This window comes from Molothrus ater, chromosome 5, assembly GCF_012460135.2.
Source record: "Molothrus ater isolate BHLD 08-10-18 breed brown headed cowbird chromosome 5, BPBGC_Mater_1.1, whole genome shotgun sequence".
NCBI lineage: Eukaryota > Metazoa > Chordata > Aves > Passeriformes > Icteridae > Molothrus > Molothrus ater.
In genome coordinates, this window is record NC_050482.2 from 55633678 (window position 1) to 55660048 (window position 26371).

At 42.2% G+C, this 26371-nt stretch overlaps 1 protein-coding gene across 2 annotated transcripts in view; it reads left to right on the forward strand.

Moving 5' to 3' along the window:
* Positions 1–2154: 2154 nt before the first annotated feature.
* The window catches only part of SHISAL1 (shisa like 1), a 74446-nt gene continuing 50229 nt past the window's right edge, over positions 2155–26371 (forward strand). The window contains exon 1 of one of the 2 annotated variants that reach the window (XM_036404938.2): positions 2155–2402. The gene's annotated coding sequence lies outside the window, so the exon portion shown is untranslated. Of the gene's footprint in view, positions 2403–2747; positions 2943–26371 lie in introns of those variants that run through there. The other variant, XM_036404937.2, reaches the window with a different exon arrangement.

Genomic DNA, 26371 nt, shown 5'->3' on the forward strand with positions numbered 1-26371 from the left:
GCTCAAACCATTAAAAGTCCAGCATTTCTCTCTTTCCTCCAAAATATCGAGCAAAAATAAACGCCCTCCATCCTGATCTTTCTCCTCACACGTTTATCCACTGGAAAACGTCTGCTCCTCACAAAATAGGCATGAGTACCACAGAATTGTTAATTTCATATTTAGAGGAGACTCTGGCCATGGCTTTTCCCTTGGTCACTCACAACTATGAAATGGGTGAGGGTGAGGGTGTGTCACTCTCACAGAAAGAGAAGAACAGAACAAAAGGAGTAGTTGAAGCCTGAGTTCATCACAGGAATGGCGTTGAATCTTTGTGTATGTGTGGGAAGAGCTTCCTTGATACCATCTGCTTGAAAAGAAAGAGGAAAAACAAATGAAGAACAGGGAACAGAACAGCTTTTTGGCCTTGTACTCTCAAGGTTTAGTAAAATGGAGGAATCAGCAATTGTACAGGACTGTAAGAAGGAAACAAACAGATGAACTGATGGTCCACCATTTATTTGCTCTGTAATTATTTTATGAAAAAATAACAGCAGCCCACCTAGCCATAAGGAGGTTGGTTTTGGTGTCTGGAAGAGAATTAGTCCCAATGGGATGGTGAAGCCTAGTTTAACACAGCTGGGTAATGAGACATCCCAGTATGAGAAGCTGGCAGGGTATCTTCATTTCTGTTTGAAATTGTTGAACTTAACAGTTTTTATCTGCTAATGTGCAGAAAGCCATAGTTTACATTCCTTCCTGATCTGAGAAGTACGTTTGTGGTTGTTCCTTTCCACGTGCAGTGCCTGTGCAGAAAGAGCACTGCACCTGCTAGGAAATTCAAAACATGTAGTTCTATACAAGTCTCTGAATTAAAATGTGTCAGGGAGACAGACTAGGGTTAAGAAATGATGCTTTACTTTCTCCAGAACATAATTATAGGGAAGCAGTTCAGAACATTCAGATTAGGTTATCAAGCAGCCTAATTTAAACACGGTCCCATCCTCAGACAATAAATAATGTACATGTGGTGGGCATGAGTCATCACTCTTGCAACAGTGTCTGGAGCTCCCTACTTTGCATGATTTATGCGTTAAAATGTAAATGAAAAATCTTTTTTTCTTATAATGTGAATTCATGCGAGAGGCCATTTATAGACATTACTTAGATTAGCTTAGAACTTCTCAGAGGTCACAACCACCTGTTGGGCTCTGGAGGTGTGATGAAAAAGGAAGGAGGGGGAGAAAGGGAGGCTTTAGCCATCTTCTGAGGGCTGAGCCCTCAAATCTGTGTCTATCCTCCTCTTCCCCTCTCGGAGCTGCTTTAGTCTTTGTCTTGGAGCCGCGGTGCTACTGTTGCAGCAGCGAGGGGCCGCCGGGTGCGCAGGTGAGCTCGAGAATCGCTCTGAGGAGCCAGGAGGGCTCACACCGCGCTGCCTCTCCGTGTGTCCGCTGGCGTCACGCAGTATAAAAGCCAGATTTCCACTGCTCTAAGGATGTGCACTTTCTGCAGCGTCTAAACTCCGGCTGCACCGCCAACCCCTGCCTAGTTTAGTCTCTAGTGAGACGTGGGACAAACTCAAGGGCCGTTCCCAGGCGGAGGCCGGGGTTCTCCCGGTGCTTCTTCTGTCCCTCCCGCCGGCAGCACCGCCTTCCCGGGCCGGGCAGGGCTCTCCCGTAAGGAATTTTCCTAAGGAACGCCGCAGCAGGTGGGCGTTCGGCCGCAGCTCCCTGGGCAAGCCCCGCTGGAGGCACCGGAGGACGCGGCGCCCGGGCTCTGATCCCTCCGATTAAACCGTGCCTGGAGGGGATTGCTTCTTAACAGGCTGCCGGATGGATGCTCGCAGAGTAATTTAAAATCACCGAATAGCTATTTATTAATATAATGCTCTTAAAACTGAACGTACACTTAATCCCCGGTGCCCTCGTAATGACTGGGAGGGGAGGGCGGCGTACGGGAAGGGGGAAGAAGAGGGGAGCGGGCCGTGGTCTGAGCCGGGCAGCGACCGACCAGCGGCTGGCTGAGAGCCCTGGGGAAGCCGCCGCACTGTCGCCTCCTGGCCCAGCCGCCCGCTCGCTGGTGACAGAGCCCAGTCTGCCCGGGGCAAGCCGATCCTTGTGCACCGCAGAGCGGCACCGCACGGCTCCGCTCCGGCCGCACCCGCCCTGCCAGCGCCCCCTCCCTCATCCATCCTCGCCCCAGCTCAGGAGGGAGGGCGGCGGCACCGCAGAGGAGCCCCAGCAGTGCCGGCAGCGCCCGGGCGGCGCATCCCGTCCCTGCCCGGGAAGCCCCCGCAGGAGGAGCAGGACAGGGAAAGGGCAGGGGGAGCGCCCCGCGCCCCCGCCAGGTTTCACCTCCATTGGCGATGCCGCCAGCGCCGCGTCCACCCCCATCCCGGGAGGGTACCGCCGGGCTTTGCTGAGGTGAGTGGTCACCTCCGGGCAGCTCTGCCTGTCCCCGAGCCGGGACAGGGCTCCGCGCTGCGATGTCCCCGCCCGCGGCGAGGAGCCCGCTCCGTACAGGACAGGAGCGCCGGGGGCTGGGGAAATTTTCCTGCGGGACAGCGGAGCCAACGCGGCGAGAGGCGGAGCAGCCGCCCCGGAGCTCCAGCTGCAGTAGGGGACGCGTGTGGGAGCAGGGAGGCACCTGGAGAGCCGCCCCAGGTGGAGTGAGAGCAGCTGGTTCGAGCGGGGGGTGGGGGGAAGAAGAGAGAAGGTGGAGAAGCGGGCGGGGACAGGAGGGGATGGGGGAGCCGGGGAAGGAGGTGGCAGCAGCTTCTGTGCATCTGTGCATCGGTGCCTCGTCCCCCCGCTCGCCGGCTGAAGCACCGTGCTCTGCTCCTCGAGGTCGGAGGTGCCAGCGCTACCGTCCCCGGCCACACGCCGGAGCCTCGCTCTCCTTTGTGGATTCGCCGTGCAACTATCGGGAAAAGTGGCTGTGCGCGGGCAGCGATTTAGCGCAAGGTGAGGGCTGGCGTGTCTGTGTGTCTGTCTGTGCAGGGCCGGGCGGATGGCGGTCGCGGGCTGCGCCGTTCCGGGCGCCTCCGGAGATCGGCGAGCACCGTGCCTGGCTGCAGGAGCGGGGCACAGCGCCCGGCTCGGCCCGGCCCGGCCCGCGTTGTGCTGCGCGGTGGCCGCCGTCGCTCCCCCGCGCAGCGCGGTGGCAGCAGCGCTCGGGAAACTTTGTGCGGTCCCCTTTGTGCGCAGGGAGCCGCGGCGTGTGCGCGCTGCGCTGCTCCTCGCCTCGATCCACAGCGGCTGCCTGCGTGTCTGGCTACGTTCGGCGTCAATATTTATTTACAGGGCTCGGGTATTAATCACTCATGCCGTGGAAAGCTCATTAGCGGCGACTTGTTTCCATGACAACGGGACCCCTCGGAGCTTTCAGGGTTATCTATTTGCCCGATTTTCTCTCTTTTCGTATTCGTACTAGTACCGTGTTTTGTCACCGCGGACAGAAACAAGTAAATAAACCCTGAGTGATCCTGTGGCTCCTCTTTGCTTTTTCTCCAACGCTCCACAATTTCCCCAAACTTAATTAACGATACGTGGATGTGATTGAGCAAGTGTGAGAGTTATACAAGGTTTCTTAGTATTTGTTCTGCTGCATTACCTCGTTCAGCTGTAAAGCTCAAACTGAGCCGTGGTCTGACTTGTCTCGTGTTCAAAGTACTCCTGAGACATATTAGTGCTAAAAACTGTTGATGTTACTTATCTTTCTGCTTGTGTGTCATTTGGCAGAACAGAACCCTTTGAGGAGCTTCACGTTGCAGTCTCTGCTACAGCTGAGCTGGGTGACTTCTTCTGTAACTTTGCCATCGTGCTGTGGTGTGACCTTGACAGGTCTCTTTAACTTCTTCCTACCCCACTCTGCTCAGCAAAGGAAATGTCGTTCACTTGCACTTGTGCTCCGAGCTAATCAACTAAAGAACTTTATCTAAGATGGAGTAGTGTTAAAACCGAGTATATGAGTGTATTGTCCTCAGTTACAAGGAGTGAACATATAACATATGTTCCTTTTCCCTAATGGTAGAGGTAAAAATCCTCCTTTTTAACTCCAGTCTTTATTTAACATATCACAGTCCCCCTGCTCTTCAAAAGATGTGAACTGTTACCATCCAGCTGAAAACAGTGGTTCTAATGCCATGTTTTAAAATGCTTTCCTGGGTTAACATCTTCAGAATCAGGTAAAAACAAAGGTCTTTAGTATTTTGAAATTTGTAGGAATATCCACTGTTACAAAGAGGGTACCTCCAGTGAGAAGATGCAAGAGTAAGGAAAGAAAATGCTGTGAAACTGAATGACAGTCTTGATCACTTGCCTTAGCATTGCAACCTGAGAAGGGACTTAAAATCTTTTTCTTAGAGAGAATGAGCAAACACACACTTTTGATTTAACTATATGTTAGGTTAAACATCTGAAACTCTCCTGCAAATTTTCATAGTTTTGCAAGAGACAGTTTAATATAATGTTATTTTGAGAAGCATTGGGAGTGTGTAAGGAGTGTTTTAGAATACTCAGTTCTGAAATACTGCCCAAGAGACATTCAGTTGTGACTGTTTCAGATTACAGGAGTAGGAAGTTATAATAGTAGGGGAACTTCTGTATGAAGCATACATTCTTTCTCCTGTCTTGAAACACTCCTCAGTGAATAAACTGTTACAAAATAACGTCTCTATCATGTTGTGAGAGTCTATCCTCAGCTCAGTCCAGCAAAGTGCTAAAACATCTGCCTTTTTGAAAAAAGTTTGAGAGTCTATCCTCAGCTCAGTCCAGCAAAGTGCTAAAACATCTGCCTTTTTGAAAAAAAGTTTCAAACTTTTACTGAAATACCCTAAAGGTATTTTTACTGTAATACCCCTTGGCTTTTGTATTCTGTTTTTTAGCAACTTAGTAGTGAGATACCTCTCTGAAAATATTTCTTGTGAGTGGAGGGCCATCACCAACTCCTAGTTACCAGTAAAGTAACTAATGACAATCTCATGAATAGAAAGAAAGAAAAGAACAAAAATCTTAGTTGTCATCTTGTCTCCTTTGGATGTCATTGACTTAAATTTCCATGCTGAATAATTACACTTTTACTACTTAGTGCACAGTCAATACAAGTAGAGGAAAAGTGATTTAGGTTTTACTGTGTGCTTTACATCTCTGAAGCTCAGCCTTTTATTATTGGTAGTAGTAAGATCAAAAGATATTCCAGTTCATTTTTCAGACTCTAAGTGCCATGAGGAGGGAGGAAAAAAATCTTAATTTTAGTTTTTAAGACTGATAACAGGCAGCAAGAAAGATAATTTTTAACAAGCCCTTATTACTTTTATAGATATTTTCAGAACAATAATCACTTGAGGTTGTGAGAAGGCATCTGAGTATGTAAAGCTGTCACCGATAAAGGGATTTTGTTTCAGGGAGTGGGAAAAAAGTAAATAGATATGAAGGCTAAGTCTATAAATATGGATAATGATATTGGTATGCATTGTGTTTCACTCAACATTATATCAAAGTAACCTGGATACAATGTACACTGTTATAAACAAAAATGCTTCTTATGGTGTTCATATTCAAGATACTGCAAATCGCTCAACCAGCCTATTGATCAAACTTTGCTGTCATGTGGAAATAGACTTAATATTCTTTGTTTCTCTGGTGTTGGAAGTCCCATACCTGGGATAAATAAGTACTGGACTGTTATTTAGAGGAGGCAGTTGAGCTCCTTTCTTGGTAACTGATCCACTCTGGCCAAGTCACTTTACCCCTCTATTATAACTTTTCCCTACCCCATTAATCATCATCATTCAGGGTTGCTTATTTGGATTGTAGAGTTGTGCTATGTGCATATATTGTGCCCAGAGAGATCTCTGGGGAAGCAGCAAAATGTTAGTGCAGCACAATAACTAATGGTAGTCAACCTTTTGCCTGTCTCAGGCCTTGGTCACTGGCATCTGTACACCAGTGAGATCAGTGTGAAGATGTTGTGAGGAATTACTTCCAGTGCTAGTTCCTTAACATTCATTTTGCTGAGTATATCTGAAGGAAACAGATTTCAGAGAAAAAGCTCACAGATCTGTACTCCAAAGACCTGAAAACAAATCACTGCTTTTCCTGTTTGCTGTCAGGTTGGATGTACTGGTTTTCTGGATGGAAAAATAAAGCCATTATGAATTTAAAACAGGCGTATTGGCAGCAAGGGGCTTGCAAAGGGCAGAAACCAGCACTAAATATCCAAAGTGATTTTTTTTTTGTCATGTGTGTTTGGTTTTTGGATTTTTTTTCTGTTTTTAGGAGAGGATTGGGCAGGTGAGTTTCTAGGTATACCTTTTGAGCTTATAAAATGCACAACCTCATTTGACAGGAGCGAGTAATGGTGTTAGGAAGGTATGAGAGATGTTTCTGTAATCCCAATTAGGAGCTCAGTTATATTCTTTGTAAGCTGCTGTAAAGTGTTTAAACTTCAAATGGTGGTGCACTTGATTTAGCTATAGGGTTTCTAGTTTGGTCTTCATTTCAGAATCACCCTAATAATCAATACTTCAGATAAACCAGTCTTTTAGATTGAGGCAGGATTTAGTATGAAAGGTTTGCAGATGAAAACCTGACTTTTAAAGTGATATCTCTTATATATGGTAGACTAAATTCTGCTTTTCATCAGAATTTAATGGCCAAACTTAAGATAAAACAAAGACTGTATTTTTACATACCAGTGGTAATGTAAAACTCTCCTGTTTCTGTCATTTTATTATTTTAAAAAATGAACCTTTTTAAATGTGGAGATGTAAAAAAGCTCCTTTCCAGCCTTTCACTTACTCACCATATTTTTAATGAACCATGTATAATAATTTCAAAATTACGTAGGCTTTTAAGGCCCAAGTTTGAAACAACCCAAAGAAATCTGTGTTTTAAAAAATGCATTCTGGAGGGATGCCTCTCCCCCATCTCTGAGATGCCTGATTATTCACATGCTTAAACTCCCAAGTCATTTTGGAAGTTTTGGACCTTGGTGTATTTTCTACTTGTAAAATAGAGATGTCAGCTCAAATTACTTTGAAATTCAAGTCTCTCCCATACCTGTATTGCTCAGAGTGATGGGTTCAGCAGCACCTCAGCCATGAGATGCTGCTGCTGCTCTGCCTTTTCAGCTGCCAGGACGGGCTGGCAGGGGGAAGGAGCCAGGGACTGAAATTGGGATTTTCTCTGGGGATAAGGCAGGGAGAGGCCTCCCGTCTGCATGTGCCGCAGCCCTCCTGCTTCTCTTGTGGGAGTCCCTTGATTTGTAGGCTGACCTTTCCACACCAGTGAAGCTTAGCAGGCCCTCCCAATTTTCTCACTTTATGCCAAGATGTCTCATGTTGCAGACAGGGAGTCTGTTCTGCTCTATTTGGAGGCAAGGGCAGAAGTCTCACAGATTTCCATAGGAACAAGATGTATTCCTAAACATACTTCAGTAGCTAGAAAGAAACTTCCTAATAAAGAACCAGGCTCACATAACACAGAACATGAAGCATTGTTCTGAGCTTCACTTCAGAGCTCTTAGCAGGAACAGGTCTGCAGACCAAGCACTGCAAGCAGCAAATCTCAGGGCATTCCTGGCAGCACTATTAAGGATTATCCACTTTCATCCTGCCCAGAGAAACAACTGAGGCTTCAGCAGGTTACTGATAAAATCTTATTTATTCTAATGGATGCCATTTGAGCCCCTCAGGTGATGTCAGGAGTGAGCAGTGAGGTGTGATGTAGTAGCTGCTGCACAAAGGATTTGCTATATCAAGCAGAAAAGGCAGTGGGATTTCAATTTACCTGAAGAAGCAAAATGCCCTCTCTCCTCCACGGTGACGTGGGAGACTCTTGGAAGTTACTAAGGAAAACTTTGGAATGCAATTCTGCTGCTCTGAGTTGTCGTACTCTAGCCAGACTGGTTCCTAACTAAAACTTTTTTACTTCTTCTTTATTTGGATGGGTTTTTTTTTTTAAGGTGGAGATGTTCCAGCCCTCATCTTACTGACATTCCCGTGTTGCTGTTTCACAACAATGAATCCTTTCCAGTTACAGGCTTTTTCTTTAAGAGGGGTTCAAATGAATCACCTAAAGGCTGTTGGAGGTAAGGATTTCCATATTTAACTCACAGATATCTGTGATTCCTTTCTTTCCCAAATCCATGTCTTCCATTAATTTTGCTACTAGAAAGGCACTGTTCTGCCAAATAGAGCTGCCATGTGCAAGGAAGTGGTGGGATTAGTACTTTTGCCATTTAGTCTACCATATATAAGAGATATCACTTTAAAAGTCAGATTAGTACTTTTGCCATTTATGTTGCATTCCCATACATGAGAATGGGCTGCTTTTTCACACAATTTTCAGCTTGTGGTAGTCAGAGTATAATTTTCTCTGGTTATCTCCCATCTTGGACTGGTTTGTTTTTGTGGTGAACATTTGGCGAAATGCATTTTTCCCCATGGTGTCTTAACAGCACCAAAATTTGTTAAAATCTTCTTTACTTACTGCCCAATAGTTAGTATACTTATTAAAATTTAAAAAGCTTTGTCTTGTAAAGCATGTAGCATACGTACTTTCCCCTTATGTCACTTTTCAGGTAATTACTCTTTTAACATTTGAAAATATAGACAGAAGTCTAGAGAGATTAACTTTTCCAAGGAAATTGCATCCACTTCAGACACTTTTTCTTGAATGGCAAATGTAAGTGTTCAATATGCATTAAACTCCAGAGTTAAATTAGTGTTCTTTGTTCATGTCTTGTTTCAGTATGACCATTGCATATCACTAGACGGAAAGTTGCCAAGATAATAGACCAAGCTTCCTATCCTCAAGATACAAAACATTTCTATTTCTAAAGGTACAAATATCCCTAAATGCAGAGCTTGAACACAAACCTGTTTGACTGGTTTACTTGAAAGCTGCAGCCCAAAATTTCATAGTCCTAAAGAACATTTTACCCCAAAGCAGGGAGTTGTCAAGTGTGTGTGAATGGAAATGAATGGAAACTGAACATCTTCACAAGATGGGTTTCATTTCTATTTTGTCATGAAAACAAGACATTAATTCTTTTAACATTCATATTGTCAGTTAAATTCCCCTTAGTGGTAAAGGAGCCCTGACCTGAATAAAACACTGGTTCAGTATTTGGTTTCTTGGGCTGGAATGCAGAAGTCATGACAGAAATCAGTGAGTGGCTGCTCTGAGTACTGAAACCACTTCTCAGAAGCAAGTTCAGTTTAATGCTCATTACCCTTTTTAATTGTGTGGTGTTTAAGACTAATTCATTGTGATTCTGCTGTGAAGTGTTGTGATGGGGCAACATTTTGTTGATTGAGATATTGCTGGAAATTCATTTTTAGAAATACTATTGGCAGGGATTTAGAAACCTGGGCTCCAGCCAGGAAGTGAACAATCACTGGAGCCAGCTCTGTAAGGGGATTCTATAGACACACATTGGAGATTTGTTAATTATTACTTTGTGCTGCAGCCCCTCTCATCCCTGTTTGGGCAAATCTGTGAATTCTTGTGGGAAATCGTGTAAGGGGCTGGCAGAGGGATTGCTGTAGTGCAGGGACATTGGCCAGGGCAGTGGCATGGAGCCACATCCTGTCCCACAGCCCCTTCAGGGCAGGTGGTGAATGGAAAGGGTCCCATGGCCTTGGTGCTGTTCTGCTTCTACCCTGTGTTTTTTGACAAGTAGTTCTTCTGCTGGAAGATCAGGATGCACAAATCACTGTGCTCACCTCTGCTGCAGAGATCAGGCCCTGTCACTCTTCTTCCCATTTCCCTTCCTTCTTTTCACTGTTCATCTTCCAGCTAGCATGGGTCAAATGCAGCTTCTTGAAATTCCAGAGGGTTTGTTTACCTCAGAAACAAATTTTACATAAGAAACCAGCTCATATTGTATATTGATGGTGATAATTGCTATTTAGGACCCTCATACACAGAACTATGTTGATAAATTATGAGCTTGTCTTGCAACAATTCACCTTTATTTTAGAGTAGAAGGGCTCAAGTGAAGAGTTACTGAACAGGGTTTTCTTTAATAGGAAATAACTGTTTTCAAGACAGGTATCCTACTTTTGCAAGTCCATGTTGCAAGTCCAGGCCAAATTCCTGTTTATTTGAATGGGAGTAGGGTCAAGCCCCATGTGCCTGAGGGCTGCTATTGTGAAAGTAGACCCTTGCTGAGTCCACTCTGCTGGAATTGGGATGCTCTCGTGGGCAGTAAACTAAATATAGCAATGAGAAATTAATGAGGAAGGAAATTGGCAGCAGTGGTACTACTTTTGCCTTTCTGCTCTTTATCACTGGGCCATGCTCTCATTGCAGCCACAGAGAGATGGTGGGAATAGAGTCATGGATGGCTACATTCCTTCTAGGAAAGCCAGGGCAGCAAGGCAAGGTGGTGGAGCTGCTGTTAATGGGAGAGAGTGACTGGAATGTGTTGAGCTCTGCCAAGGAGTGGGTGAGGAAGGAGTCAAGAGCTTGTGTGTCTGTGAGGGTGACAGAGCACTGGTACTAGCTTCACAGAGAGGCTGTGCAGTCTCCCTTTCTGGAGAAATTCCAAACCCACCTGGATGCAATCCTGTGGAACTTGCTCCAGGTGATCCTTGAGCAGGGGGGTTGGGCTGGATGATCTCCAGAGGTCCCTGCCAGCCCCATCCACTCCCTGTTTCTGTGATTAGATTTCCACACTTCTGTGTCATGGAGTCTATTAATTCAGTCTTTGTTAGACAGTCTCTTCTTTCTCATAGTGACATGTTAATAGCAGGGAAAGTTCTATCCATCATTACTCATTTAAGCCCTAAGGCCAGAATCTGAAGTTTGATGCTTTTTTTTTTTTCTTTTCTAGAATCTATTGGACAAGAGAGAAGTTAATATGGATGTACATGCACACATAGCTCTTCTTAAAATTAATTTGCATTACATGTGTTCATTTTGTACTTCTCTATTGGTCTGCTCTCTGTTATGAGAACTGCAAGCAGGTTAATGCCTATAGCAAATTTTGGTTCAGTTGTTAACCTTGATTACTATTCCCTAACTCCACCCAGCTTCTCCCTAAACCTTCTGAGTTTGGACTGCAGTGGGAAATTTTCAGTAGCATGAGCATGAGTTCAAGTGACTGAGAACTATTAATAATGCAATTTATTCCTTTGTGTTGAATATTAATAACATTGCTCCAAATTTACTGCAGTAATGGAAATTAAATACAGAATAAGCATGTTCACAAGACTTCACAGTTTGAAACATTTAAGGCATTATTTTTCTCTTTTGATGACTAAAATTTAATCCAGAAGTCTTAAATCAATGGTTATTATAGAGCAACCTTAAAGCCTCAAGCCAGAGCTCCCACCATGGTTTTCAGGAGCACCCTGTACTGTGCCTGTGTCATGGAAAGCCCCAGCTCTTGGTACCAGTTGCTTTTCAAGGAAAGATAAAAGAGAAGCAATATTCTCAAGGAAGTCAACACTTTTCTTAAGGAGGATGTGTTTATATTACTGTCTTTTTTGATAATTAGGCACAGAAGGCAAGCAATGTTTTTACTACCTCCTGCATATTTCAACAATTAAAACCCTGTATAAAATAAATCATGTAAATAAAACTGTAATGTGATCACTCACCATCAAAGCTAAGATTTCTCATTAGTTTCTAAATTTGCTCTACCTTCCCTGTTCTGTGTTGTCAGCCCTGTATCCTTTTTCAGATGGGCTTAAGCAGGCAAGTGGAAATCTTGTAATTTGCTTTAGTTACCAAGGTTGGGATTGATTACTGCTGCCATGGGCTGGCCGCCCAGCAGCTGCCAACAAACTTCCAAAATGAGCCAGACTTCTATATCAAAACTATTTGTTGCAGTCTTCTTCCTCCTTGTGTCTTCCATGGGAAGTGACCAGTAGCAATGGTTTTGTTTCAGGCAGTGCTGATCAGAACTTGGAAAATAATTTTCCTGTTTCCTTTGCTTTTTCCTTTCCTTTTCCTTTCTGCCTGGTATGAAGTAACTGTTCTGATGTTTTAGTTTCAAGCATCAAAACGAAACAAATGTTTAGCCCATTTAAACATTAATTTCTTTTCTAATTTTCTTCCAATTCAGCTGCCAAAACAACAAAAAATGTCTGTTAGTTGCATGGCCCTTATGGATAATTTGTATCTGGCACAGAGGGGCCCTCCACAAGAACGTGTTTTTTCCTATGAATTGAGATGCTGAGCACAGATATGATCAGTTTGTTTCCAGAGCCATCATCATTGCAAGCCCTCAGAAATCCTATCCTCTTACACAAGAGCATTTTCCATGATTAAACAGCCAGAGACTTAAAGTTTGAAGAGTTTAGGAAACCACTAAAAAATCCCCAAATCTTTGTTGAAGGGAGTAGATCACCTATGTCCTTTTCTTGAAAACAAAGCTAAGATATGGTCCCCAAGGAACTTGGTATCTTCAGTTCTTAGGCCCATAATGGCTCTGTTTATGATAGAATCACAATTTTTAAAATCCTCTTTCAGTAAGTGCAAAGAGTATTTTGTGACAAATACGTCTTGGATTGTAAGGTGGAATTATCTCACATGTTGTTTCTGTATCCAAGCTGAGTGCAATCCATCAGAATGATGGTTTTATTCATATGGGGTAGCAGAAAGAAGGATGTAACCAAAACTGAGTTTTCTAGCTATGAGTAGCAAAGCAGATCCAGTGAAGCGAGCTCTGTGTTCTACTGCTTGCTACTGCTGACAAATGTAATGATACACCAAAAACAAACACATCCAGTGTTCCAGCAACTGTTCATAGCAACAATTCAAAAATTCAGAGCCTGAATTTTTGAATTTTTTTGAAATGACAAGGGATGCAATGGGAATTAATTGGGATGGCAGTTTCTCTGGCCTTCCTTCCCCTGTGAATGGGAACCAGAATTTCCAACAAGGCTAAACAGAAAGGCCTTAACATACATAAACCAGCACCTAAACCTGAAGTTTGTTCTGTCACGAGAGTGAATGATCTCTGCAAATGTAATGATATGACTAGTTAGGACCAGTTCTGGCCCATCAGAAGGATGAAATAATGTCTGGAGAACATATTGCTTTAAGACAGAAGTAGTAAAGTGACACTTAAAATTTTAAAAATAAATTCTTCTGCATGGTCTGTTTTTTTTAGTGGTGTGATGTGGCAGCTTTTGGTCAAAGCTGAGGGTCACCAGAACACACACCCGTCATTGTTCTGCACCATAAAAAGCACACTACAACAGAAAGTAAGGCTATCAAAACACAAGTAACCAGCAGGATGCAGTAAGGCATAAATATCTGTACAATATTAGGTTCCTTAAAAAGAAAAGTGAGATCTCATTTCTGTTTCATTGTGACAAAAGGGAATAGCTGCTTTCCTAGAAACAATTTAATGACTGGTGTGACTCTTGAATTGGGCGCATGACACAGGAGAAGGGTGTAAGAGTGAACGTTTGGATCAGGTTAAGCATCTTTCTAGCTTGTTACTATTGCCTGGGCTAGGTATTTTATTATCTAAGTATAGGGAAATTGTGTTTCTCCAGATATACCCTCTCAGCTTCTGGCTGGCTGCCTCACAGGTACATTCTGTCTGGCGGCAGAGTCAGTTTGGTGTTTAATAGCTGTTGGTGGGAGTTTTTATCCATAGAATTTGCTGAATTGTTCTTGAAAGATAAGCAAGCTTTTGTCATAAAGAGAACAATTGAACTGCATGCTGTGTAGGAAAACCACCTCCTTTTCTTGTTTTTCAAAGTGGTGTCTGATAACTCTTGTATTATGAGAAGTGATGCAGGATTGCTGTCTATTCAGTTTGTCAACGTTTCTTGTAAATTTTTGTAGACTTTTATCAAATTCCTTCCCAGCTGAATCTTCCTAGTCTGTTCAAATGCTTTGCATACAGAAAACATTTTACAGCTCTTACTATCCTTGTCATTCCTGATCCCTTTCCAGCTCTAGATGGAGATGTAGAAAAATCATACCATGTTATAATGAGATTTTCTTTCTTCCCCTTTTTTTTTCTCATCAGCTTCTGAAATTCTATCTGCTACTGGGTACTAAATCACTATCTGCATAGAACTGATGTGCATAATTTCATTATAGCTTTCCTGCCCAGTGCTGAGAGAAAGGGATTTCCTCCCTGCATTACTTTGCATTTACCAGCATAAATTTCATTTACCATTTTGACCCCCCAATTCCTCAGTGAGTGATGGATCCTGATAGAATGATTTCTGGTTGAAGGCAAGGAAGTGTTCTCCAAGCTGTGGATGCTTTGAGGAGGGAGTCAGCTCAGTGTAAGGAAATTGTGTCTTGGGATTTGTCGTAGTTTTGAGGAATTGGAACTCCTAAATTCTCTGAAATAAATTTGGTCAAGAAGTTCTGTTAAGCCTGTGCAGTTCTTTGCTTTCTGGCACAGAGTCTTTGAAGGACTGAATGGGCAAAGCTTGACAGAGTAACAATGGGAATGTGGAAGCCCTGCTTTACTAGTTTTCAGCATCAAGGGCAGCAGTGGGAGAGGAAAAGAGACCTGGAATCACAAAAAAAAAGAGATAGAGGTTGGTCTTCACTGGAAGTCCCTTAACTTAGACACAACATCTTGATGGCTGGATGACGGCAGTAGTACATGATCCACTGAGAGCAGAGACATTGATACCTGCATGCACTCTGATCATCAGAGTTCTGTAGATATTTGGCTTTTCTCAGGTGACAGCACTAAAGCTCTTTTCCACTATGGCATTGTGCTGTGTTTCTTGTACAGATTTAGTTTCTGTGACAGAAATGGCTCTTGGTTTTGCTCCCTGTGCAGTGTTTTGGTTACCAATAGGAATTGGACTCTCTGGTGGTGAGAGAAGAGACCTGCAACATGATCAGATTCCCAGTGTTTATTCAGATTGCTTTAAAACTATGTGTTCTCAGGGATGCAGTTCCTCATATAAAGGATTCTTAAGATGTGTCTCCTCACCAAACAAGAAGAAAATCCCCTGAGGTTGTCAAATCTTCCTTCCCCTATAAAGTATAAGTTTTATCCATGTGGAAACTAGCCTTGTTTTCAATGAGCCACCAGATGTTGAGGGATTTTCCCTCCTAGTGTCTTGACCTGTCCTCTACCCAAGGTAATCAGCACATCTTTGGGAAAGCAAGTTGCAGTTAGTGGTGTTGCAAAAGAATTTGGTTTGTTGTGGAGTCACAGAGTACACTTAGCCAAAGTACTTATGAAAACTGCTATCTAGATAATAGTCCTCATGCGAGTTTGTCTCAAGGAGACAGCAATCACTGAACATTATAAACAACGAACAGCAACTCAGATCGGATATTGCAGGAAATTGAGTTGTTTTTGCAATAGCCCTTTGTTGTAGCATATTTGTGGTCGCCTGAACAGTCTAAGGTGCCTCCATTTGCAAATGTGGTATTTATGTTGTTTTTATTTTTAGGGAATTTACCTTTTTTTCCCTTTACTCTGTGGATTCTAGTTCCTTCTAGAGCTGTTCAGACTCATGTGTAGTCACGCTATTTCTTTTAGGTTAAGACTTAAGCTTTACTAGCATTAACCTTTTATATCACCAAAATATCTATGCTTTTCCTTTATTTGCCTTCTTTGCTGGGAAGGTAATCTACAGAATACATTTCTTTAATGGGTACCATAAAGGCATTCTGAGTTTCCAACAGCTTTATACATAACCTTGTGCTGTCTTAAGATACAGGGAATATATGGAGTCATTTATCTCTCCAGGTTTTTCCCTCTCATTCTCTTTTTATGTATTTGATTGGTTCATTTCAGTCAGTATCTAAGTTCTACCTTCTTTTGTGCTGTAGGGGCATTCATGTTCTGCTTGTACAGGTTATTCCAACAGCTGTATGAGAGAAAAACCTCTGCTCTGTGTCTTAAGGCACAGACTGCTGAGTGCTTGAATTTTTGAGACCTGTTCTTTTACCATGTTAATATTGTCCATGGACCCTGGGGTAGCAATTTGATGTATACAGGAATGGCCTGGCTAATGAGCAACCAGTTAATCTCAGTGATGGGTAATTCCTCCTCCATTATGTCCTGCACCTTTCTCAGTTCATTTACTGAAGCATTTTATTCTATATTCTGCTGTGGCAAAAGCAAAGAGCTCTTGCACCTCAGTTTAACTTCTTTCTGTGAAGTGCTTTTCTTTAAGTTTGGAGGTCATTATTTGGCTAACTATGCTGACTTGGGTATGCCAAAAACAAATGTAATAAGCAGCCTGTTTAATTTCAGACTGATAGTCTTGCTTATCTTCTCCTAAAACCTTGTACTTAACTCTGAAGCAGAATACTTTTGAATTAATTCTCCTACTGACATGGTTCTCAGTGATGTGTTATGCAAGCTCTGGTTCTTACGTGCTCTTATTAAGTGAAGTAATCTTCTTGTAGTCCCTGCATCTATCCTTCACATGGCAGGAAGTTGTGCTCTTGTTTGCCAGAGGTCCACCAGCAACTTTCAGCATCAGATATTTTTTGCTTGTAAGAGTCTGGGTTCTTTGCAGCTTGCATAGTTGCTGTCCACTGTGTATAGTTGGGTTTTCTTCACTTGGCACATCCTCATTTCCTCAAGAAAGTTCAAAGCTGTGTTATAAATCATCAAATCGGAAACCAAATTTATAAGAAAATTTAGCAATGATTTATTAGATCATTAACAAAATAGAATTTCAGAAAAAAGCCACCACAGCCAAGGCAGCCTCAACCCCGGCGCTGGGTGAACCTGGATCCAACCGACAAAGTGTCCGCGTCTCCCCAGTGGTTCACCCCGACTGCTTCATGCAGCGAGTTTATATACAGTTTATTCTGCCTGAGGCAGAAATGACTGAATGTTCCTCTGTGTCCCTTCACATGCAGAACTGGGGCCATACATGTGCAGGAATAGACAAAAGTGAATCCAGGTGTCTCGATGGTTGTCTGAACACTTTGGAAGAGCCCGTATTCACATGTAGCAGAGTGGCACCGGTGCTTGAGTGTGGTAGATTCGATCTCCCAGGTGCAGGTCCCTCCTGAGTGGTTCTGACATTCCAGGGAAGTCAGCAATCATGGCCCAGGAAGGTTCCATTCATATGTTAACAGACTTGATATTATCTTAGCTTGTCCGGGAGCTAATTGAATAAACATAAGACTCTGCTCCCAGCCGGGTGGTCAAAGACATAGCTTGGATTTTACAATATTTTATACATAAATAGCATGAATTATCTGTACCATATACTACAGGTGCATCTTCCAGTGGTCTTCCTGTGTTTCCCTGGTGTCTTGTCAGTGCAGTATTCCTTATTTATTTCTAATGATGAAATTATTATATTTCATATATAATTATTATATAGAATCTTATTTCTATTTCTTATTTATTTCTAATAATGTGACAGAGAGGGCCAACCCATAGTTGGCCCTCTCTGTCACATTTGGCTAAAGGACAATCAACTGCTGCCAGAAATAAGGTTTCCTCAAGCTGTCTCACCATTTGCTGGTGCCCAGAGCTGGTAGATAAGATGTGACTCTTAGGACTTGGTGTATTCATGCACAATAGAGTTCTCTTCACCGTGAAGTAAGCAGCACCTTATTGGCTTCCAAATGAAGATGTTCATATTGATTTGCATGTGGAAAGCCCCTCTCCACTAAACTAAGTATAGATACACATCTGTGTGCTGTAGGAAGTTTCTAAAGATAGGTGAGAGGTGTCCCAGGAATGTCTGAATATCTGCCTGGGGAGTTTTGCTTAGGGACCCTTAACTCACCCCTTTTCTACAAGAGGCCTTTAGTGGACAGCAGATTCCTCGTCCTGGTGTAATTTAGGTGTGGTTTGGTTAGCTTTGTTTCTCTTCCTAGAATACCATTCTGTGCTTGATTTTAGAAGTGAAGCATGGGGCACAGCAGTCTGTCCCCCAGAGCTGGGCCCTTCACAGGGCTGTGCCTAGAGATGGGAAACAAGAGTGATCACATGTGACCAATCCATCAGCAAGGGCCAGTAGGCAGCTCCTGATTTAGATACTGTGAGCTTATCCAGAAGTCTTGTTCCCACCATACCTCTCTTATTCGTGTCAATTATTGGATCACTACTCAGCCCACCCTTTTGATGAAGTTGATCTTGGAGAAGAAAAGAAAATGAGACAGCAGAGCTCTAGTGCCAGAATACTTGAGCCTTGTGTATTCACTGCTGCCTAACAGTAGCAAGGCTGACATTTCAAATAAGGCCCTTCACAAGTATGTGCAGCATTGTTTAACTAGTAATTCATTAAATATATTAATAGTTTGTTTCTTTATTTTAAGTTTCTTAAAATCTGTAACTTGTTGCAGTTGATTGGTCATGGTCGTTTAACCTTTGGATTCTCTGGAGATGAGAGACTGGGCAGAGGGGATATTTTGGTAAAAATCACACGAGGATGCCCGTTGTATGGTACCAATTGAACAGATGTGGGCTAAAACAAAGCAGACATCAGTTGTTTGGATCTGAGACTCTGGGCAGAAAAACTGGCACTGTTCCAAGTGCTCAAGGAATTCTTTTTAAGGCATTTGTAAAGTGATTTAAAACTTTTCTCAATTATGAAGTATTATATGATGATTACTATGGAAATCATCATAAAAATACCACCCTTCCTCCTGTTTTCAGTTACATTCTTCCTTAGTTACATTGAGTCTTCATATAATTGTAACAGGCTTTGGATTTTCATTCTGTATGACTCGTTTTAATTTCAAAGTGCATTTAGGGCAGAAGACTCTTTTTAACTGTGACAGTGTACAAAAATACCTGCCCCATACCTGGTAGTCCAGTTACCAGTAGTAAGTGCTAATGTTTTTTAACTAAATATGTTTTCCTAAACATGTGAAAGAAAAGCTTTTTTATGACTCAAAGGCAGATACTTGTTCAATTGTACTCCAGCCTGTGTTTTGCATAAATTTGCTTCCTCTGCGCATCATCCTTTTCATTTCTGCACCCTTATCGTTGCTAAGCGGCTTTCTCAGTTGTTGATCCATCTTCCCACTCCTCATTTTTATTAATATCTCATCTTTTATTAGAGTCTTGCTTCCATTTATATAGTGTGCCGTGATTCAGCATAGTTAATAGGGGATTTTTACTGAAAGGCAGTAAAAGGGCTTTTGGATTAGCTTTTAAAACGTATTGTAGTAGGTTTGAAAATGAGATTTGTTGCATTTAATGTCTTGAGACAATGTAGCTTAATCCAGGCAGATTGCAGAAAATCCAGCTTTTAAATGGAGAATATATACGATATTTAAAGTTTTCACTGAACATGAAGTGGGTATTGTGGTAATGAAAATCATTGCTTTCCTGATTGTTCAGGACTGCACAAGATTGTGACTCATCTATTTTTTTTCTAAACCTGCCCCTTTTTCAAATACACAAAAAATCCAGAAAACAAGTGAGCTTAATCTGTTCTTATGAGAATTTCTCAAAAAAAACCAAACCCAAACCTGTTATATCATATCTCATATATATAATATATATGCCATTAATAGTAATGTTTCATATTTATCACATATATTGTATATGTCTCACCTATTGTATTTGCCATGCATGATTGTATAATATGATTTTTGTAATCATATTGCCATAAGATGTCATGGATCACATGTCATATGATATGATGTTATATGTGTCATGTGATACATGTCACAGATATCAAATCCTATGTATTGCGTCACATTTATCACATGTATCGAATCCTTTTCAATCAGTTTTGCCCAAACAACTGAGGACAGGTAAAGCAGAAAAGTCTAAAATCGCATTTCTATTTTAGTGGGAAGTACAGTGGAGGAAGAAACTTTCAAAAGGCAAGTTTTCTGTAATTCAGTTAAACCCAGCAATATTTCAAAATCTTTGGAATCAGTTTCTGTTCCCAAGTGTTGCTCCCATGAAGTATTCTACCTTTGTCCAATATAGAATCCTTCTGGCTTGACCAAAAGGACAGTGATAACTTTGCAAAATCCAAAGGGTGAAAGTCAAGCTGCTGTACACAAGGAATCTTTTTATTAAGGCACTCTGAATTTACCTGACAGTTTTGAAAACCCTTCAGAAATACTTCCAAGAAAAAAGAATATTCAAGAACACTTCTTGTTGCTTAAGATGAATACCTGAAAATACATTATCTGGAAACACTACAGAAATCTTCTAGTAATGAAGGAAATCACTTTCACATCACTTGTTCTCCTGAAGTGAAACTTGTGCTTAAGCACAAGTCATATTGTTTGAAATTATTGACAGAGTAATTTTTATATTTAAAAAGCTTCACCTTAGAAGAGTGAGACATCAAAGAGGTCCAAGTCCATTAAGAGAAGAAGGATCTTGGATTTTTTTTTTTTCTGGCTCTTACTCTGCAAAGAACAGAGGGGATTGCATTGATGCTCAGGGATTGCAGTCCTGTGCCAGAGCTGTGCTTGTCCAGGGGAGGAGGATGTGCACACAGTGGCATGTCAGCACTCTGGTGGTTATTTAAAAAAATCTATTACACTGATTAGCACACTTTAGACCCAAATTGTTGGTTGCTTTTGGAGTGCTAAGCAGCTGGATAGAATTTTTAGCCAGTGCATGGCTGAAAAATAAAGTACCACTCCAGGCTATTGGGTGCTGTCTACAGACTGAGCTTAAATATATGGAAATTACCTGTATGCACATGTTCAAATTGAATCACTTTTATTCATTGTTTGTAACAATGAATAAAATACTAATGTTTACCCCAGTAGCTATTTTTTGTCGTAAAACTGCTGATTTTCCTGATGAAAAGCTGCTCTCTTTAATTATTGGATTACCTTTTCCCAGTAAGAAGGCTCTGAAGGATTTAAATACTCTTTTTTTAGTTATGTTATTGTTAACTTTTGAGTAAATTAAGTTTCTCATTGCACTGAATCAGTGGGAGAATAAACATATTTATCTTCATGTGAATGAGCAATCTAAGCCATATGTTTGCATGGTAGAACGATATGAACTATACAGAATGTACAAAGAGTTTTTATTTTCAATAACGAATTTTATTAAAAGCAAAAAAAGCTTTAGTCTGGTTTTTAGTGGTGAAAATAGGTGACATTAATATATATAGTGCAATATAAGTACTTAATGTTTGTGATTATTTCTTCCCCTTTGGGCACAACAAACCTCTCCAGAATGCTTTTCATGTTCCAAATACATTGAAATACAATGCTATTGCTTTCCCGACTGGAGAAAAGCTGGATAATCTAGATGCTGGTTGTGAGACCAAAATGGAGGTTTACACTAAAGTGTTCCTGGTGGTGCTCCGTTTAAGTAGCCTCAGAGAGCCACTGATGTGCTCCTGGTTGCAGGAAAGCTGAACTCAGTTGGCTCTTGTTCCCTTCCATCTCTAAGACAAGCAACAAAATAACCACTTTACTCAGGTTAGCTGAGGCAGGCACCACGTTCAAGCACTGGTACGCTCTGAAACCTCTCCTGTGGGAGATCTCCCTTTTTAATAGCAATATTTGCTTTCAAAAACATACTGATCTCTCTTTCCCACAGAAAGTTGGAAGATGTCTGTGGGTCGTCAGACCAATAGGACTGCCATGAATTTTTAAAATTACTGTATTGGTTGCAGATGCTTTGTTTGTCCTTTATATGGATATTCTCCGGAACTGACTGCCTTACATAGGTGCAATTCAGACGGTTCAATTGAAGCTACTTGTTTCTAGTTCATTGGGCTGATATCCCCACAGTTGTCTTAAGGGCATCTCTTTGTCTTGTATTTCAGGCATTTAGCAGCCAGTCAGAGACCTTCAAAAGTCAATATACTGCTATCAGTTGTGTGGTCGCTTTTACCTGTCTGGATGCCAGGCACCCATCAAAGCCTCTCTATCACTGCCTCTCTTAGCTGGACAGAGGAGAGGAAAGGTTCTGGAGGTCAGGTAGGGGCAGGGAGAGATCCCTCCCCCATCACTATCATGGGAAAATGAGATTCCACTTGGGGAAATGGATTGAATTTATTAACAAAGAACAAGATAATGAGAAGTAAAACCAATATTGAAAACGCCTTCCCTCCCCCACCACTCCCCCCTTCCCAGGATTAATCCCGATTCTCTCACTCCTCCCCTCCCAGCAGCACAGGGAGGTGGGAAAGGGGGTTAAGGGCAGTTCATCACATCTCACCCCACTCTTCTCTGTACCCAATTACAGCTGTGCGTGAACTATTTTTTTGTTCTTAAATCCGTTATTCCCTAGGTGTCACCACCTTCTCTGCTAGGCTTGACCTTCACCAGTGGCAGGTCTGTCCTGGAGCCTGGGCTGGCATTGGCTCTGCTGGACATGGGGGATGCTTCTGGGAGCTTCTCCCAGAAGCCACTCCTGTAGCCCTCCCTCCACCACCAGAACTTTGCCAGGCAAACCCCGTATCTGTATGGTGGATGCTCACCAAGCTGCTCTATCACTCCTCAGCTGGACAGAGTAGAGAAAATGTGATGAAAAACAAGGAGGATGAGATAAAGCAGTTTATTAAAGCAAAAGCCAAGATTGTATTTGCACAAGCAAAGAAAAACGTCCAAACATTTTATTCTCTACTTCCCATCAGCAAGCAACATCCAAGGGAAGCAGGGTTCCAGTGTGGCTCTGGAAGGCAAACATAGTAAATAATCAATGCTCCCCCTTCCTCCTCCTTTTCTTAGGTTTTGTCTGAATCAATGTCACATGGTCTGGAGTATCCCTTTGTTCAGTTTGGGTCACTGGCCTGGCTGTGTCCCCTAGTGGGACCTTGCACACCCCCAGCCCATGGCTGGGGGAATGTTGGATGCTATGCCAGCCCTGCCCAGCAGCATCAACCAAGTCACCTTTAATTGTATTATTTGTCTTCATTCCTAGCCAATTTTCCTTTCTGCTTGCTTTAAGAAACAATGCCTTCTGGATTTCTTAATGGCTGGCTTCATCTGTGTCATGGTTTGACGCTGGTGCAGTGCCAGTGCCCCCATGAAAATATATGCTCCGTGGTGTCTGCTGTGAGATGTGATCAGGAATAGAGCAAAGCAGGTTTCAGCTTAGGCATAAAGAAGAAAAACTTTATTAACCTACAACTATATGTAAAAAGAAACACACACAGAACTCAGAATGAAAACCTTCCAAAAACATTCCTCCTCCCCCCACCAAATTTCCAATACCTCTCAGATCATCAACTCTCAGTCCATCACCACCCCTTAGATAATCCTCAGTTCATCAAGGAGAGAGGAGTCCCTCTTGTGCCATAGGCTTCCCCTGGAAACACAGTTGAAACCTCTTGTGTTTCCATGTCACACATGGCACTGCCCGGAGATCATTTGCCATCGTGACATCTTCCTTCCATGCCCAGTGCTCTCACCACTGCGCATGGACCAGAGCTGCTTCTAGGGTTCCCCTTTTAAGGATGCTTTGCCCAGTTCCAAAAAAAGCACAGTCTCTCACTTTTGGGACACTAGTCCCACCCCCAAATTCACCCCCTGGGGCCAAGGGGTCTCAAGAACAGAGATCTTCTCCTTCCCTGAAGATGGAGGGCACCATCACCCTCCTCACCCGTTGTCTCTGTTCACGCACTCCTTCACATAACATCACTGCACTCTCTTGGCTCCAAGCCATTGCCTCCCCCTAAATGCAGTCTCTGTGTCACAGGAAAAATGGTTCTGTCCTTGGCTATACAAGAAAAGTCCAGCCAAAGGCTACTCCATCATCCCTCCCACCTAAGATTCTTCTCAACTTCTCTTGTGGCCCATTTCCTCTTATCTCATCTTTATCTCTCTTCTCATTCAACTCCAGGAGGATCCTTATTTGTAAGGTTTCCATCATCCAAGAAAAGGGTTAAAAATCTCAAGCTCTGCCTGTCCAGAACTCCCACGGCGGCTTCTCTCTCTCTCTCTCTCTCTCTCTCCTGTGGGGCGCGGGGCGGGGGGAGGGGGGGGTGGTGGCTGCCCGATGACTCTCCAACATTCCTCCACCCTTCCATACTCCCCTGGCCGCATGGCCTACTCTCCCCCACCCAGCCCGCAGCCGGGCAGGGGAGCTCTGACCTCTTTCACCAAGAGAACCCAAGAGAGCTTCCCTCTGGGAGTTCTCTGCTTTTAACCCCCTGTGTTCTCAGAGGCGTATCCATGTCCTCAGTGGCCACACCAGGTCCCAATATTCAAATCTGAGCACCTATTGGTTTGACCACAACATCTCAAAAAAACTCAATTCCTTTTCAAACCAGGACAATCTGTTTGAAGATTCCAGGTGTTTTCGTGCTAGAGAAACAAATGCACTCACTCTTTAATATGCAGCAGGGATTCTTAGCACACTGTGATGTTTCAGCTCTGGTTGCCACCTCTTGACTTCCCTGAGGAAAGTTACCACTTCTCCACATGAATCTTGCCCTCCTCTCTAAGCACATTTTACATCCCTCTTCATTTGAAGAACCCCTTTTTGACAGGAAAGGAGTTTGGAAGGCAGGCACAGTGCAGATGCTAAGCCTGGTTATGAGTCTCCCACCTGGGAGAGGTGGCGTTGAAGTTGGTGCCCACAATGTTGCAGTTTCAAACTAACGGCCTGATTAACTGAGAATTGCTTCCCTAAGTGTGATTTTCCTTGAATTCTTTTTTAATCAGTGCTGTGCTTCAAGGTGAGTTTTCTTCTTAGACTGAAAGATATTTCTGTAATTTAGAACGGCCTTCCCAGTTACTGTTAATTACCTTGTCATACAAGGAAGATGATTAATTGCATTACTTGATTTGGGAATTCATTGTTCAAAATGGCCTTCAGAAGCTGCTATGCTTAGAGCTTATAAGAATGATGAAATTACAGGTTTGCCCTATGGTTTGGCATTTTCAGTACACAATTGAGATAAAGACAGCAGCTGGGGGGGGAAAGAGAGTATGTCAGAGAAGCATCGTGTGAGATTTCCTAGCTAGAAATATATCAGGTTAAGAACAAGGCCTCCTTTTAATTGAATTCCTTACTCACTGGGTGTGTTTCCAGTTGATAAGGTTTCTGACCTAGTGTGATGTTCCTTCTCAAAGAAAATACTATTTTTTAACTATGTGTAAATATCAGTCTAATGTAAAATATTTCCTTACTTCTTCAAATTAATTGATGTTTCAATATTTCATTTTCTAAGTGCTTCTTTGAAATAAGGATTATGATCCAAGCTTGCTTTCCTTATCAAAGACTATTGAGTTTCTCCCATATTTCTCACAGGACACGTGACACAGAACTTGTCCCAAAGAGGGAGGATACTGAGAAATGAGACTTTTTTGGGAAGTGGGATGCAAAAGTAGTGATACAGTGAGGGCAAATCAGCCCTTTTGTAAAGCAAGAATAAGAGAATGTTAATCTGGTCCAGTAGCATTTACTATTTATTTACAGCTGATCAATAGAAGTCATTGAAGTAAAAGATGTCCATGCTGATAAGAGCTCTGGAGAAAAGCAGACATTTATATAAGCAATGAAATAATTTATTGCTATGATAATTGCATGAAGATTTTTCAGGAATCAATTTTTCTTTCATAACATTTTTAGCCTCGTTAGGGGAATATAGAAGAATTTTATATCTAAGACAAACTTAGTATGTATGCAGAAGTTTGTTTGACTTGAGATTACACTTAGGATCTACAATAGTTCCAGCAGCTGAGGCACTGACTCCTCAGGAGCCCTTGGAAAAGCCTCTTTTGCCAGTGTTACAGTTCCTGAAAAAGGACAGTAATCCTATATGGTGATTACATGATAGAAATTTTACAAAACCATGCTGTAGTCTGTGCCTACCTTTTTAACTGATGTTGAAGCCCAGATATTAAAATATGAGGATTCTTGGATAAATAGTTTACCCAATATAAGGATTTGTTTGAAGAGGAAAATAAAACAGGACAATGAGAAAAGAGAGTGACATATAACCTTTGCTGAAGTGCCACAAACCAGAGCAATATGTTTAGTAGAAGACAGTTGATTACCAAGGAAGCTGAGGAATGGACTGCTGACTTTGATTTTTAGTAAAATAATAATTCAGAAAAAAATTCAAAAACAGAAAGGGGTTTTCAGATCTGATAATTTCTATTTAGCAGTTTTGCTGGAGGGAATAAATAATGATTTAAGCAGCTGAAAGAAGTAGAAGATGAGAAGGAATAGAATCAGGTTATCTGGCTACCATTCCCTTACTTGGACAACTCTGTTTCCCATTATGCTGTCATTCAGTTTCTGTCTCATTTATATGAGCTAGAAATTAAATATTTCTATAGTTTGCTTCTTAAAATAATAGCTGTCTTTCCCCCAGAGTTGTTCAGAGATGTCTCTGTGAGTTGTCATTCCAAGTAAAATAAGGAAGTCAGTTCTCAATCTTTTCTCCATATCAGGCCTCTTTATGTGGGAAATTCTGGTTTGTTACCTGTAACTGAAATGGGTTAATTTTAAGTGTAAAAAGCCTCTCTGCTCTTCACAGACTCCATTAGATTCAGTTCAGTTATATTGAAGG